This window comes from Theobroma cacao, chromosome 10 (genome assembly GCF_053813885.1).
Source record: "Theobroma cacao isolate CCN51 chromosome 10, ASM5381388v1, whole genome shotgun sequence".
Taxonomy (NCBI): Eukaryota; Viridiplantae; Streptophyta; class Magnoliopsida; order Malvales; family Malvaceae; genus Theobroma; species Theobroma cacao.
Window position 1 is genome coordinate 6,399,135 of NC_142648.1, and position 12,257 is coordinate 6,411,391.

Here is a 12,257-nt window from a genome sequence, read left to right on the forward strand (position 1 = left end):
GGCTATCATCACCATGATTCAAACCTCCATTCAATTTGAGGGCCTTCCAAATGATGATCCCACTGGCCATATAGCAAACTTCTTGAAGATTTGTGTCATTTTCAAACATAATGGTGTCACAATGATGCAATTCATTTAAGGCTTTTTCTTTTCTCATCGAGGGATAAATCTAAAGCATGGCTGAATGCTCTCCCTACTGGCTTAATAACAATATGGGTTGATCTTGCTCATAAGTTCCTTACTAAGTTCTTTCCTCCGACTAAGACAGTGAAATTAAGGAATGATATTACATCATTCATGTAGCAAGATTCAGAATCATTGCACGAAGCTTGGGAAAGATACAAAGAATTACTCCAATGTTGTCCTCATCATCGTTTTCCAAAGTGGCTTTAGGTTCAAACTTTTTACAATAGGTTGAATGGTTAGGTCTGAACCACTGTTGATGTTGATGCGGGAATAGCTTTAATTGCTAAATCTATAGATAAGGCATATGATCCATTGGAAGGGATGTTTGCAAACAACTACCAGCGGCCAGTAGAGCAATCAATGCATAAAAGAGTAGTTGGAATTCATGATATAGATGCCATGTCAGCATTATTTGCTTAGGTTGTAGCTTTAACTAAAACTCTTGAATATTTTAATACTAACTTTATGCAAAGCCCTTTGTGGCTTGCGAGTATTATAGAGATAATCATGCTACTCATCAGTGCCCAAGCTCAATAGAGACAGTGCAATTTATGGGGAATAAATAGCAGAATAACCCTTATTCTAACATTTATAATATAGGGTGGAGAAATCATCCCAATTTCTCTTGGTCTAACAATCAAGGGGCGACATCAACTTCAAGGCCAAATGCACCTCCAAGATTTCAACAACAACTTAGAGCACCTCTCTAAAAAAAGAAGCCAACTGTTGAAGACTTGCTAAGGTAGTACATGACTTAGAATGATAGCATTATTCAAAGTCAAACAGCTCTCATTCAGAGTCAAGCAAGCCCATTTTGAAACCTTGATACTGAAGTTGGTCAACTTGCCAATTTATTAAACAACAAAACTAAAGGAACATTACTTAGTGATACAAAGGCGAATTAAAGAAACGAGGGCAAAGAGCATGTCAAGGCCATGACTTTGAGAAGTGGAAGAGAAGTTGAAACCAAACCACAATAAGTTGCACAACAAGACAAAAACTGTGGAGAGTGGTATTCAAATTTCAAAGTTTAGTGATCAATGTCAAGCAAAAATGACTAAGGCAATTGCACTGCCACCACCTTTTCCTCAACGCTTCAAGAAGCAACAAGAAAAAAATCAATTTTAGAAATTTATGGAGGTATTTAAAAAGCTTCACATCAACATTCCATTGGTAGAGGCACTAGAGCAAAAGCCATTCTATGTAAAATTTCTGAAGGACATTCCATCCAATAAAAGGAGATTAGGTGAGTTTGAGATAGTGGCGCTCATTGAGGAATGTTGTGCAATCATTCAGAATAAGCTTCCTCAAAAACTTAAAGACCCAGGCAATTTTACTATCCTTGTACAATTGGTGTTTTATTTTATGCTAAAGCTTTGAGTGATCTAAGGGCGAGTATTAATTTAATGCCATTGTCAATCTACAACAAGTTGGGTTTAGGGGAGATTAAGCCCACCGCTATAACTCTTCAATTAGCAAATAAAACTCTCACATATCCCAAAGGCATAGTGGAAGATTTGCTTATGAAAGTGGATAAATTCATATTTCTAGCTGATTTTATAGTTTTTGATATGGAGGAAGATAGAGAGGTTCCTATTATCCTTGGGAGACCTTTCTTACGCATAGCCAGAGCACTCATTGATGTTGAAAAGGGAAAACTTACTTTATGAGTACAAGATCAAAAGGTAACTTTTAATATCTTTTATGCTTTAAAGTTCACTAATGATCATTATGAGTGTTTTGTAGTTAGTGTGGTAGATAGGGCCACAAGTGAAGTCATCATGGAAAATCATCTTAAGGACCCACTTGAAGCAACATTGATTTCTGAATCTGAGCCCAATAATGAAGAAGTTAAATAATGTGTTAATGAATTGAATGCCCCATCTCCAGTAATGGAAACTCGATTTGAATTATTAGACTTGCCTTCATCTTCATCCTCAATAGTGAAACATTTAATTGAAGATCCTCCTAAGTTAAAACTCAAACCATTGCCAAACCATTTAAGGAATGCATATCTTGGAAACTTATCTACTCTTCTAGTTATTTTTTCATCTGATCTTAATAATAAGCAAGAAGAAGAGTTTTGAGATAGCATAAAAAGGCACTAGGGTGGTCAAATAACTTATATTAAGGGGATAAGTCTTTCAATATGCATGCAAAAAATTTTATTAGAGGATAATCATAGAGCCACTATTGAGCATCAAAGGAGATTGAATCCAATTATGAAATAAATAGTCAAGAAGGAAATGATCAAGTGGCTAGATGCAAACATCATTTACCCAATTTCAGACAGTGAATGTGTAAACTCGGTGCATTGATACTAAAGAAAGGTGGAATGACAGTGGTGGCTAAAGAAAAGAATGAGTTCGTTCCCACACGAACAGTCAGTAAATGGAGAGTATGAATGGACTACAAAAAGCTAAACAAGGCCGTAAGGAAAGATCATTTTCCTTTACCTTTCATTGACCAAATGTTGAATAGGTTAGCTGGAAAAGAGTATTATTGTTTCTTAGATGGATACTCAGGCTATAATTAGATTGACATAGCTCTAGAAGATTAAGAGAAAATGACCTTTACCTATGCCTATGGTGCTTTTGCATTTAGACTACTACCACTTAAATTGTGTAATGCTCCAACCACATTTCAACGGTGCATGATGTCTATCTTCTCGAATATGGTGGAGAAAACCATATAGGTATTTATGGATGATTTGTAAAGCTTGACCTTATAAAATACTTGTCATGACATACATGTGATGGATAACATATTTGCATGTTAGGAGAGTCTCGAAAAATTTACAAAAATAGGTATTGTACCTAAAGGTACAATAAAGTTGATTTAAACCTCGAATTAGATCAAATAGAGATTTTAAGGTGAAATTGAAAATTTTACAGTCCAGGAATGATTTAAAATGGTGATTTCAAGTTCGAGGATCAATTTGGAGTCAAATTGAAAATTTCACTATCCAAGGGTAAAATGGTAATTTTGCCACTCGAGGACAAAATCGTAATTTTTTTTGAAAGATTTTGATCACATTTGACTTATTGGAGTATGATTTGAGGTTGAGAAGTGAAAAATTGTAATCTCGGTATTTTTCGAAGCATAGGGGTAAAATGATAATTTTGCCACCCTAATGGTAAAATTGCAATTTTACACCACAAACACTTGTCATGCTCATAGAATTCATCCATTGACTTTTTATCTTATGGATAAGTGAGAAAAATATATGTGATGGAGATAAAAAGTTTAAATTTTTAAAGTTTTAAATATGGACCAATAATAAAATGACACATGTCAAGCTTGAAATATTTTATTATTTCCTTTAAAAATCAGCCTATAAACCTCTCATTTCTCTCCAAATATTCGGCCAAGCAAGGAAAAGAGGGAAAAAAAGAAAGAACAAACCCTAGGTGGAGAATTTCAAGAGAAATAAGTGTGAAAAATCAAGGAAAACAAGTGAAAAAGGTAGGATTTCTCAATTTAAACTTGAAATCTAGTTTCCTTAAGCATTTCTCCTTATTTTCCATGGTTAAATTTCATGTTTTCATGGTGAATTCATGGCTAGCCGAATGGGTATGGAGAGAGAATGATGTTGGATTGATTTGATTTCAAGTTATGTTAGTGTTTTTAGTTAGTTTACCATGTCTAGAAGCAAAACAATAAGAAAAGAATTCATTTTCCCCATCACCCATCAATGGCCGAACCCACCTTGTATTGAGTGAGGATGAATTTGATTTTTATTTAAGAGAATTGGTTAGAAAATGATGAATTATGGTGTGAAAAAGTAGTAGGAAAAATCACGTTGTTAATGCACCATTATTGACCGAATATTCTAAGAAGAAAAGTGAAGATGGTTTTGCCAAATTTTAGGTTATTTGACTTGTATTTGGTGAATTAAGGTATTAGAAAAGAAATGGAGCAATTTGGAGCTAAATTGGACACGTTGGCCAATTAATCGGGTAATAAGACGAATTAGGCCAATACCGGGTTTAGATGGTTACCCTTGCATTTTGCATTCCATATCATGCATTAGTAGTCTAAATTAGTTTAATTTTGATTTAGTACCAATGTAGTAAGTTTCTCGATTTGGTACTATGTCAAGGTGGTGAGTCCTCCGATAAAGATAAGAAAATTGCATCCGAGGACCAGTAGTCAGAGTACTTCGAAAATCTGCACTCTAAACATTGTGAGTAAATTTACTGTCATTTTAATTATCGAGGGTAGCTTTTAGATGATTTCATGAATTCTATGGAAAAATAGATTTAAAAAGGTAAATTTTTATGTTTTATGAATAAATGTGTTTCAATTAAATTAATTTATAAATTGTTTTGAAATTAATAATGATTTTGAAAAATAGAGTACACGGAGACTGCTATTTGTTGCAATTTGATTGTTTAAATTAATTGGCTTATGATAAATCGAGCATGATTGGCTGGTTGCTAATTGTATTAAAATATGGATTGTTTGTTTGCCTTGAAAGGCTGTGAATTACAATAATTGCCACATCATGGTATTACAAATTTTATTGATTGGTGGGATAATTATTAACTTACTGCAGTAGGCGGGTTTCGTGGACCAGCCTATGAGAGGGGTACGGTAACCCCGTTTATATGTGCTCACCTCGGTTGTGGAGGTGCGTAGGGTAGCTCCTGAGGTGATATTTGAGTTCACTTCACGTCGAACCACCACGTGATGGTGAATTTAGCCAACGCCAAGGAACGGCTATGATGTCCAACGAAAAATGTGTTTTATGAGAAATGTGAATTTTTTTAACAGTCTTGGCGGTCTCTGTAGGATGCCTCGGCCAAGGTGTCCCCGAGGATGGATTTATGGCACAAGCCTAGTTTTGATGAGATTCATAAGCCTCGTTACGTATTTTGAATGAAATGTGTTCTAATGCTGTAATCCAGTTTACGATGATTTATTTTATCGTCTCCATGTACTCAACTCTAAATGTTTATGATGATGTCTGTTTACTCACTGGGATTTTATAATCTCACCACCCTCATTTCCATCCATTTCAGGCTCAATATAGGCTATAGATAGCTGATATCGACGAAGGCTACAGTTGGCTTAACTTCCGCAAAAACTGTAGGTTTGCAGCCTTCATTCATTTTTGTCATTTGGGAGTCCACTGTCACTGTAAATTAAATTTTATACTCTAGTTATCTGTACTACTATATGTAGGAATTTATTTTGCTTTTACGCTGTAAAAATTATTTACGCAGTGTTCTAAAAATATTGTTTTATAAGAAAATAAAATATTTTGTCTAATATTTTTATTTTATTCTAATAGTCATAATTTCACTTTAAACGAATGTTTATACATCTAAATTTATTTTTGATTTTGAAATATGCGTTCTGCACTTAATGACCAAAATTTTATACTACATTATTAGTTGGTATTAAAATTTTCAGGAAAAATGACAAAAATACCCATGTGAGACAAAAATTACTTTTTATTGTTTTAAGTTGGAAATACTTTAAAATCTTTTAGAATGTGATATTTGGCAATGGTTACTCACAGGGGAAATGAGAAGCTGATATTAAAGCCTTGCGGGGTTTCGGTTGACATTCCGAGTAATGAGTGTCAATCGGGACATCGCAGCAGTTGTCATGGGCTCAAGGGGAGTTCCGGGTCGTGACATGATTTCTCAATCTTTTGCAATAATTTTGATGAATGTTTACCTAATCTTGATAGGGTATTGCAAAGATGTGAGGAGACAAACCTAGTTTTAAATTGGGAGAAGTACCATTTTATGGTATAAGAAGGCATTATTCTTGGTTATAAGGTGTCGAGCAAAGGATTTGAGGTGGACAAAACCAAGATTGAGACCATTGACAACCTTCCACCACCAACCTCAATAAAGGTATTTGCAGTTTCCTTGGGCATACAGGTTTTTATCTACGATTCATTAAGGATTTTTCCAAAATTGCTAAACCTTTGTGCAATCTTTTAGAGAAAGACATCCCATTTAAATTTGATGATGCATGTCATGCTATATTTATAGAATTGAAAAAGAAGTTGACATCTGCACCCGTTATTGTAGTTCCTGATTGGTCACTTCCTTTTGAACTTATGTGTGATGCTAGTGATCATGTTGTAGGTGCAGCGTTAGGATAGAAAAATAATAAAATTCTTCATTTTATATATTATGCAAGTAAGAATTAATAGCTGCTGTGTATGCATGTGACAAATTTTGCTCATGCTTGATGGCACTAGAGTTATTATTTATACTGACCACTCTGCCATTAAGTATTTGATTGCTAAAAAGGATGCCAAGCCAAGTGTCACAGCCAAAATTCTCGGGCCATGACCGGTGCATTGGCCCAATGGGCATAGCCCACCAAGCCCAAGGAAGCCTATTATGTAACTTGCTTAACATCCCATCAACTATTCTCAAGTCACCTTTCATAATTCCAACTTATAATCACTTTAATAATAGGCTATGGCAATCAAGAATTTCATTAATATAAACCCAAAATGATGTTAACATTTCAACTCATGGTGGCATTAATAGTTCAAATATATATATTTCATCTAAGACACGTATCTTAGTATTTTACATCACATGAACATACTCATAAAACAAAATGACTCTTGACTTCTAGCGGAGTGACCACAGTGAAGATGCGGCTACTGAGATGCCATAGTACCTACCAAGAAAGCGAGCATATGTGTGCAACTCAATCTAGGTCCCAACTGCCTCTAAATCTGAAAACATGAATTTTAAAAACGTGAGTATAAAACTCAGTGAGTGAACATAAGAAGGGAACAAGCAATCAATAGGAAGAATTTGGAAATCATGATGCATTTGTTTCAAAAACAATGCACTTGATTTAATTTCTTACTAAAAACCCCTCATTTCAAATCTTGATTAATACCCTCATAGTGTTTCACAAACCCATAATCAATCCATGAAATTAAATGGGTGAAACATATGTCAAAAACCGAATAGGGTAGCATGTAGGACAGAATGTTTCTCGCTGCAGCGAAGTTCATTCTCACTACAGCGAGAAACAGTACCAGTTTGCATGTATTTCAGTTTTTCTATCATATCTCCCGATACAGAAGTAAAATTGACCTGATTTTTGGACCATTATAAAGCTAAGAGGAAGGGCTACAACTTTGATGTTTACCACTTTTCCCAGTTCTGACGGAAAGGTGGTCAAAATCTTCATCAAAGTGAAGGCACTACATCAAAACCTGAGAGTTTCTCACTGCAGCGAGATTTTTTTTTGCTGCAGCGAGTTTTCTGCTGCCAAAACAAAATGTTTCTCACTGCAGTGAGAATGCTTTCTCGCTGCAGTGAGAAGCAGGGCACCTAAGTGAAAAAGGGACCTCCTTTGCACTAAAACCCATTTGGTGCTACAATAAAGATCAATTTGCAAGAAAATGGAAATTTCTCAAGATTCATCATGCCAAATTTCACATGCATTTCAATCATATATCATATTCATGAACTTTCATTTCATAAGCATAGATATGCATAAATACATAGATAAACATCAATATCATCATAATCACACCCGGCTCATGTGCATCCCCCCACATCGTGCACATAGTCGGCGTCATCGTGTGCATCCCCCCACATCGTACACAATCAGTGACATCGTGTACATCCCCCCACATCGTGCACATGGGCACTATCATCATCCATCTCCCACACCACCATCATCACCAGCATGTGCATCCGCCACATCGTGCACACACACGATTATAATCATCATACACAATATCAACTATCATGCATAACATATATATATATATATATATATATCATCATAATGCAATAGTGCATGAATCCATAACAACCACATACCGCAACATAAAACCATTTAGTAAAAGCTTGTTCCCAAGGCACTTGTTTTAAGAAAAAGTTGTATAAAATCATTCAAATGCTTTGTACAAAACAGTCACATTCTTAAAACGATTTTGAAATGCAGTTCACTCACCAGTATTGCTGAACCTCTAATCGACTCTAACCTTCATTAATAGTTCAAATGGGCAAGTGAGGCCTTGTTGGAACCTATACACACACAACATCACTATCAATCCAATTTACATTAATATCACTCCAAAAGCTAGTTTCTAATTCAAATTCTTCTAGTCATTCCTAATTAGCTTCCAACTATATCAAATGGCTATTCCTTGCACTACTCTAATCACACTAAAAATGAATAAACAACTCAACAATAAAACAGCTCATAATCCCAATTACTAGCCATTATCAACAACTTAAAACCAAGCCTAGTTCATCACTCACCTTAGGGTTTCTTTATAGTTGAATTCTTTTCCAATAGCTTCCAAACAATTGTGAAAAATCTCTCTTTCTCTTTCTAAACCTCCAACTAGTGAGAGAAAATGCTGAAAAATGACTTTTTGAGGGTTTTAAAGTGAGAGAGTGAAAGTGCACAAGGGTTCTAGTCAAAAATGCACAAAGGTATGAAAATTAAAGCTAGAGAGAGAAAGTTGTGAAAGTTTCATATCAAGATTCCATGGAGGATGGAAGCAACGTGAGATGGAAGAAAAACAAGGAGAAGAAGCTGCTGGAGAATGAAGAAGTTGCTGGAAGAAAAAGATATTTATAGCTCAAGTTTATCCATTCCACTTGAAATTACGAAAATGCCCTTAGCACATTAACTTGTTCTCCTTCAATTCTTGGTGCAATCTTTTTACTCTTTTGATACTAAAGCAAGTCCATAATGGTCTAAACATGCTCGAGTTTACGAAACTTAAAAATTTTGACCCGATGTGAAAAATGACCATTTTACCCTTGTGGTGATAATTATTGAAACTTCGGGTTTTCTTCGTGTTTTCATCATTACACATTATTTATTCAGTCTTATGCCTATTTAGATCTTAAAATATCATAAAACCTTCTTCTGGGAGCTTTTTAGAGGAAATGACGAAACTACCCCTGGCTCGTGTTATTGCGTCTATGCGTAGTTATGAGCCTATAGGGGTTGAGGTCTCACACCAAGGTTAATAAGATGGGTTTTGTGGCTACAAGAATTTGATTTGGAAAACAGAGACAAAAAAGGTTCAAAAAATCAAGTAGTTGACCATTTGTCCAAGTTAAAACATGACAATCAACGTAAGGATGTTACTGTGATCAACGAAACTTTCCTTGATGAACTATTGTTGTGTGTTGGTCATAAGAAATTACCATGGTATGCTGACTATGTTAACTTCATTGTGAGAAAGCTTTTACCTTCAAATTTAACTTCTTAACAAAGAAAGAAACTTTTGCATGACGTTAAATATTATTTACGCGTTGAACCATTTTTGTTTAAACAATGTTTTGAGAGAATTATAAGAAGGTGCATTCCAAAGGAAAAAGTTGAAAATGTGTTGAGACAGTGTCACTCATCAAACTATGGGGGTCATTTTAGAAGCAATAAAATTGAGGGCAAAGTTCTTCAATCAGGTTTGTACTGGCCAACATTATTCAAAAATGCTCATAATTTTGTGTTGCATTGTGACAGATGTCAAAGAGTGGGAAACATTTCAAGAAAACATGAAATGCTGCTGAACAACATTTTGGAAGTGGAGATTTTCAATGTCTAGTGAATCGATTTCATGGGACCATCATACCATCATTCAACAATCGATACATCTTGGTGGCTATCGATTATGTGTCAAAGTGGGTAGAAGCCTCAACCCTGCCTATAAACGATGCTAAAGTGGTGATGAAATTTTTAAAGAAAAGCATTTTCACTAGATTTGGTATGACAAGAGCTATTATGAGCAATGAAGGGAGTCATTTCTGCAATAAATATTTTATAGCATTACTCACAAAGTATGGAGTGTCACATAAGGTAACCACAACTTATCACCCTCAGAGAAGCAAACAAGTGGAAGTATCAAACCAAGAAATCAAAATAATTCTTGAGAAAGTGGCATCACCCTCAAGGAAAGATTGAGCCAGCAAACTTGACGATGCATTGTGGGCGTATAGGACTGTTTACAAAACTCCAATAAGTATGTTCCAATATCGAATAGTGTTTGGTAAAGTGTGTCACCTCTCAATTGAAATGGAGCATAGTGTATTTTGGGCAATCAAGAAATTGAATTTTGATTTAGAAGCAGCAGGTGAGAAAAAGTTGCTTCAATTGGATGAGATAGACGAAATTCGTTTGGATGCTTATAGGAATGCCAAATTGTTTAAGGAAAAAACAAAGAGATGGCATGATCAAAAGATTGTCGAGTGCCATTTTGAGCCAGGTCAGCAAGTTTTGTTGTTCAATTCATGATTGAAATTATTTCCAGGGAAATTAAAATTGAGATGGTTAGGCCCCTTTAATGTGTCAAAAGTGTTTCCCCATGGAGCAGTGGAAATAATTAATAGGTTGGCCAATGAGACATTCAAGGTTAATTGACGACAATTGAAGCACTACTCGGGTGGACTTATTGATCAACATCGATCGTTCATCCATCTCTCTTACCCTAAATGAACTCCACAATGGTCCAGCTAATGACCTTAATTGAAGCATTTCTTGAGAAGCAACCTAAATTTCTCAACATCATTTATCTTCGTCGTCTTTTTACTTCAAGTTAATTCTAAATTTTAAGTGTTATTTTTAATTTTTCTCTCCCAATTTGATTGATTTTTCTTTACTTATTGTAGGTCTAGAACTTTCTTGAGGTAAGCACAAATAAAATAATAATTAAAAAAAGATTAAAAAAAAAGACGTTGCGACGCCATTTACTTAACGCCAAGTGTGTGCATCAAGCCTCTTCTCATACAAAAACTCCAGAAGAGGCTACTGTGGCGTTACACACTTAGTGTCGCGACATCGATGACTTAACCCAACCCATACATTAGGCCAGGGCTAAGGCACTACGGCATCAGAAAAAAAAGTGTTGCGGCGTCGTGTGTCATAAGCCAACCTTGTATCGAATTATGATAACGTAGAATTGTTTAAAAGATTGAATCTTTTATACCTGTAAGTGAAATGTCTCTTTTTTAAACAATGTCATGGCTCGTGGTGACACCTCCATAAAAACTTGTTAAGTCTTTAGAGGGTGAGATCCTTTAGAAAAGGAATGTCCTCATTTCAAGCATTGTAATCACTATTGGTAGAATTCTTATAAGATCTCATAAACTCTTTATAGGGGTTGAGCAGTCAGCGGATTGTTAGGCTACCTCATTGGTAATGGTATATTTGTAGTAAATCATCTAGGGCTACCCTTGTGGCTATACAATGGCATGTCTCGGTCCCTTTGAAATTAATTTCATATTAATAAAACATTTTTTCTTTTTATAACTCAATGGTTGCATATATGGCATTTAGTATGCGTTTTGATTTTGATGCGAGTTCCCTTCGTCTGATTTATTGTTATTATTAATGTTGGACCAGATATAACCGAGTATTGGCTAACTTGCATGGAAGCATCCACTCAAGTGCTACACAAACTATTGCATACTTAGGCAAAAGAGCATAGTTTGTGATACTGTGTCGCGGGCTTTTCTTTAAAAGCCCTATCTTTTTCATTCGTTGCCCCTATTTCACTTTTTAGGGCTTCTTTTTGTCTCTCTCACCTTCAGAAACCTTTTTATCCTTTCCACCCACACCACAGCCACCTATAATTTTTGCATTTGTTCATTTGTTTTGTGTCAAGTATGATTATTCTTCCACTCATTCTCCAATTTTTGCATTTTTGACTCAAGTAAGTCAATTTCTTCCTTCTGTGCTTGGAGTTGTGATAAATTCAACTAATGTGTTGAATTTTTGATGAATTTAGTTCTTTGATAAAGATGATTGATGACCATCAATATTTGAATTGGTGTAGACTTTGTGGGTGGTGTAGTTTGTGTTTTCAATTATTCTTGTATCATTATTTGGGTAATTTCCTTGGGTTGTGGTTGCATGTTTTAGAAGGACACATTCTGTATTTGAGGGAACGAGATGGCATCAAAGAAAAGAACTTAAGGAAGTGGTAGTAGGACTTGATTCGAGCACAACAAATTTGTGTCTGATGTCATTGAAAGACATATGCAATCATTAGTGCATAAAGTCCCTATTCTGGAATGGGGCATTGATCTCCATCTTGAGTTATATAGTTC

General features: G+C 35.2%; 1 non-coding gene across 1 annotated transcript; it reads right to left on the bottom strand.

Annotated features, from left to right (window-relative positions):
• Window positions 1-270: 270 nt before the first annotated feature.
• Window positions 271-377, bottom strand: LOC148760312 (small nucleolar RNA R71). The gene has a single exon (XR_016023289.1). It is a non-coding gene; the product is annotated as a small nucleolar RNA R71 (small nucleolar RNA).
• Between the last annotated feature and the right edge of the window lie 11,880 nt (window positions 378-12,257).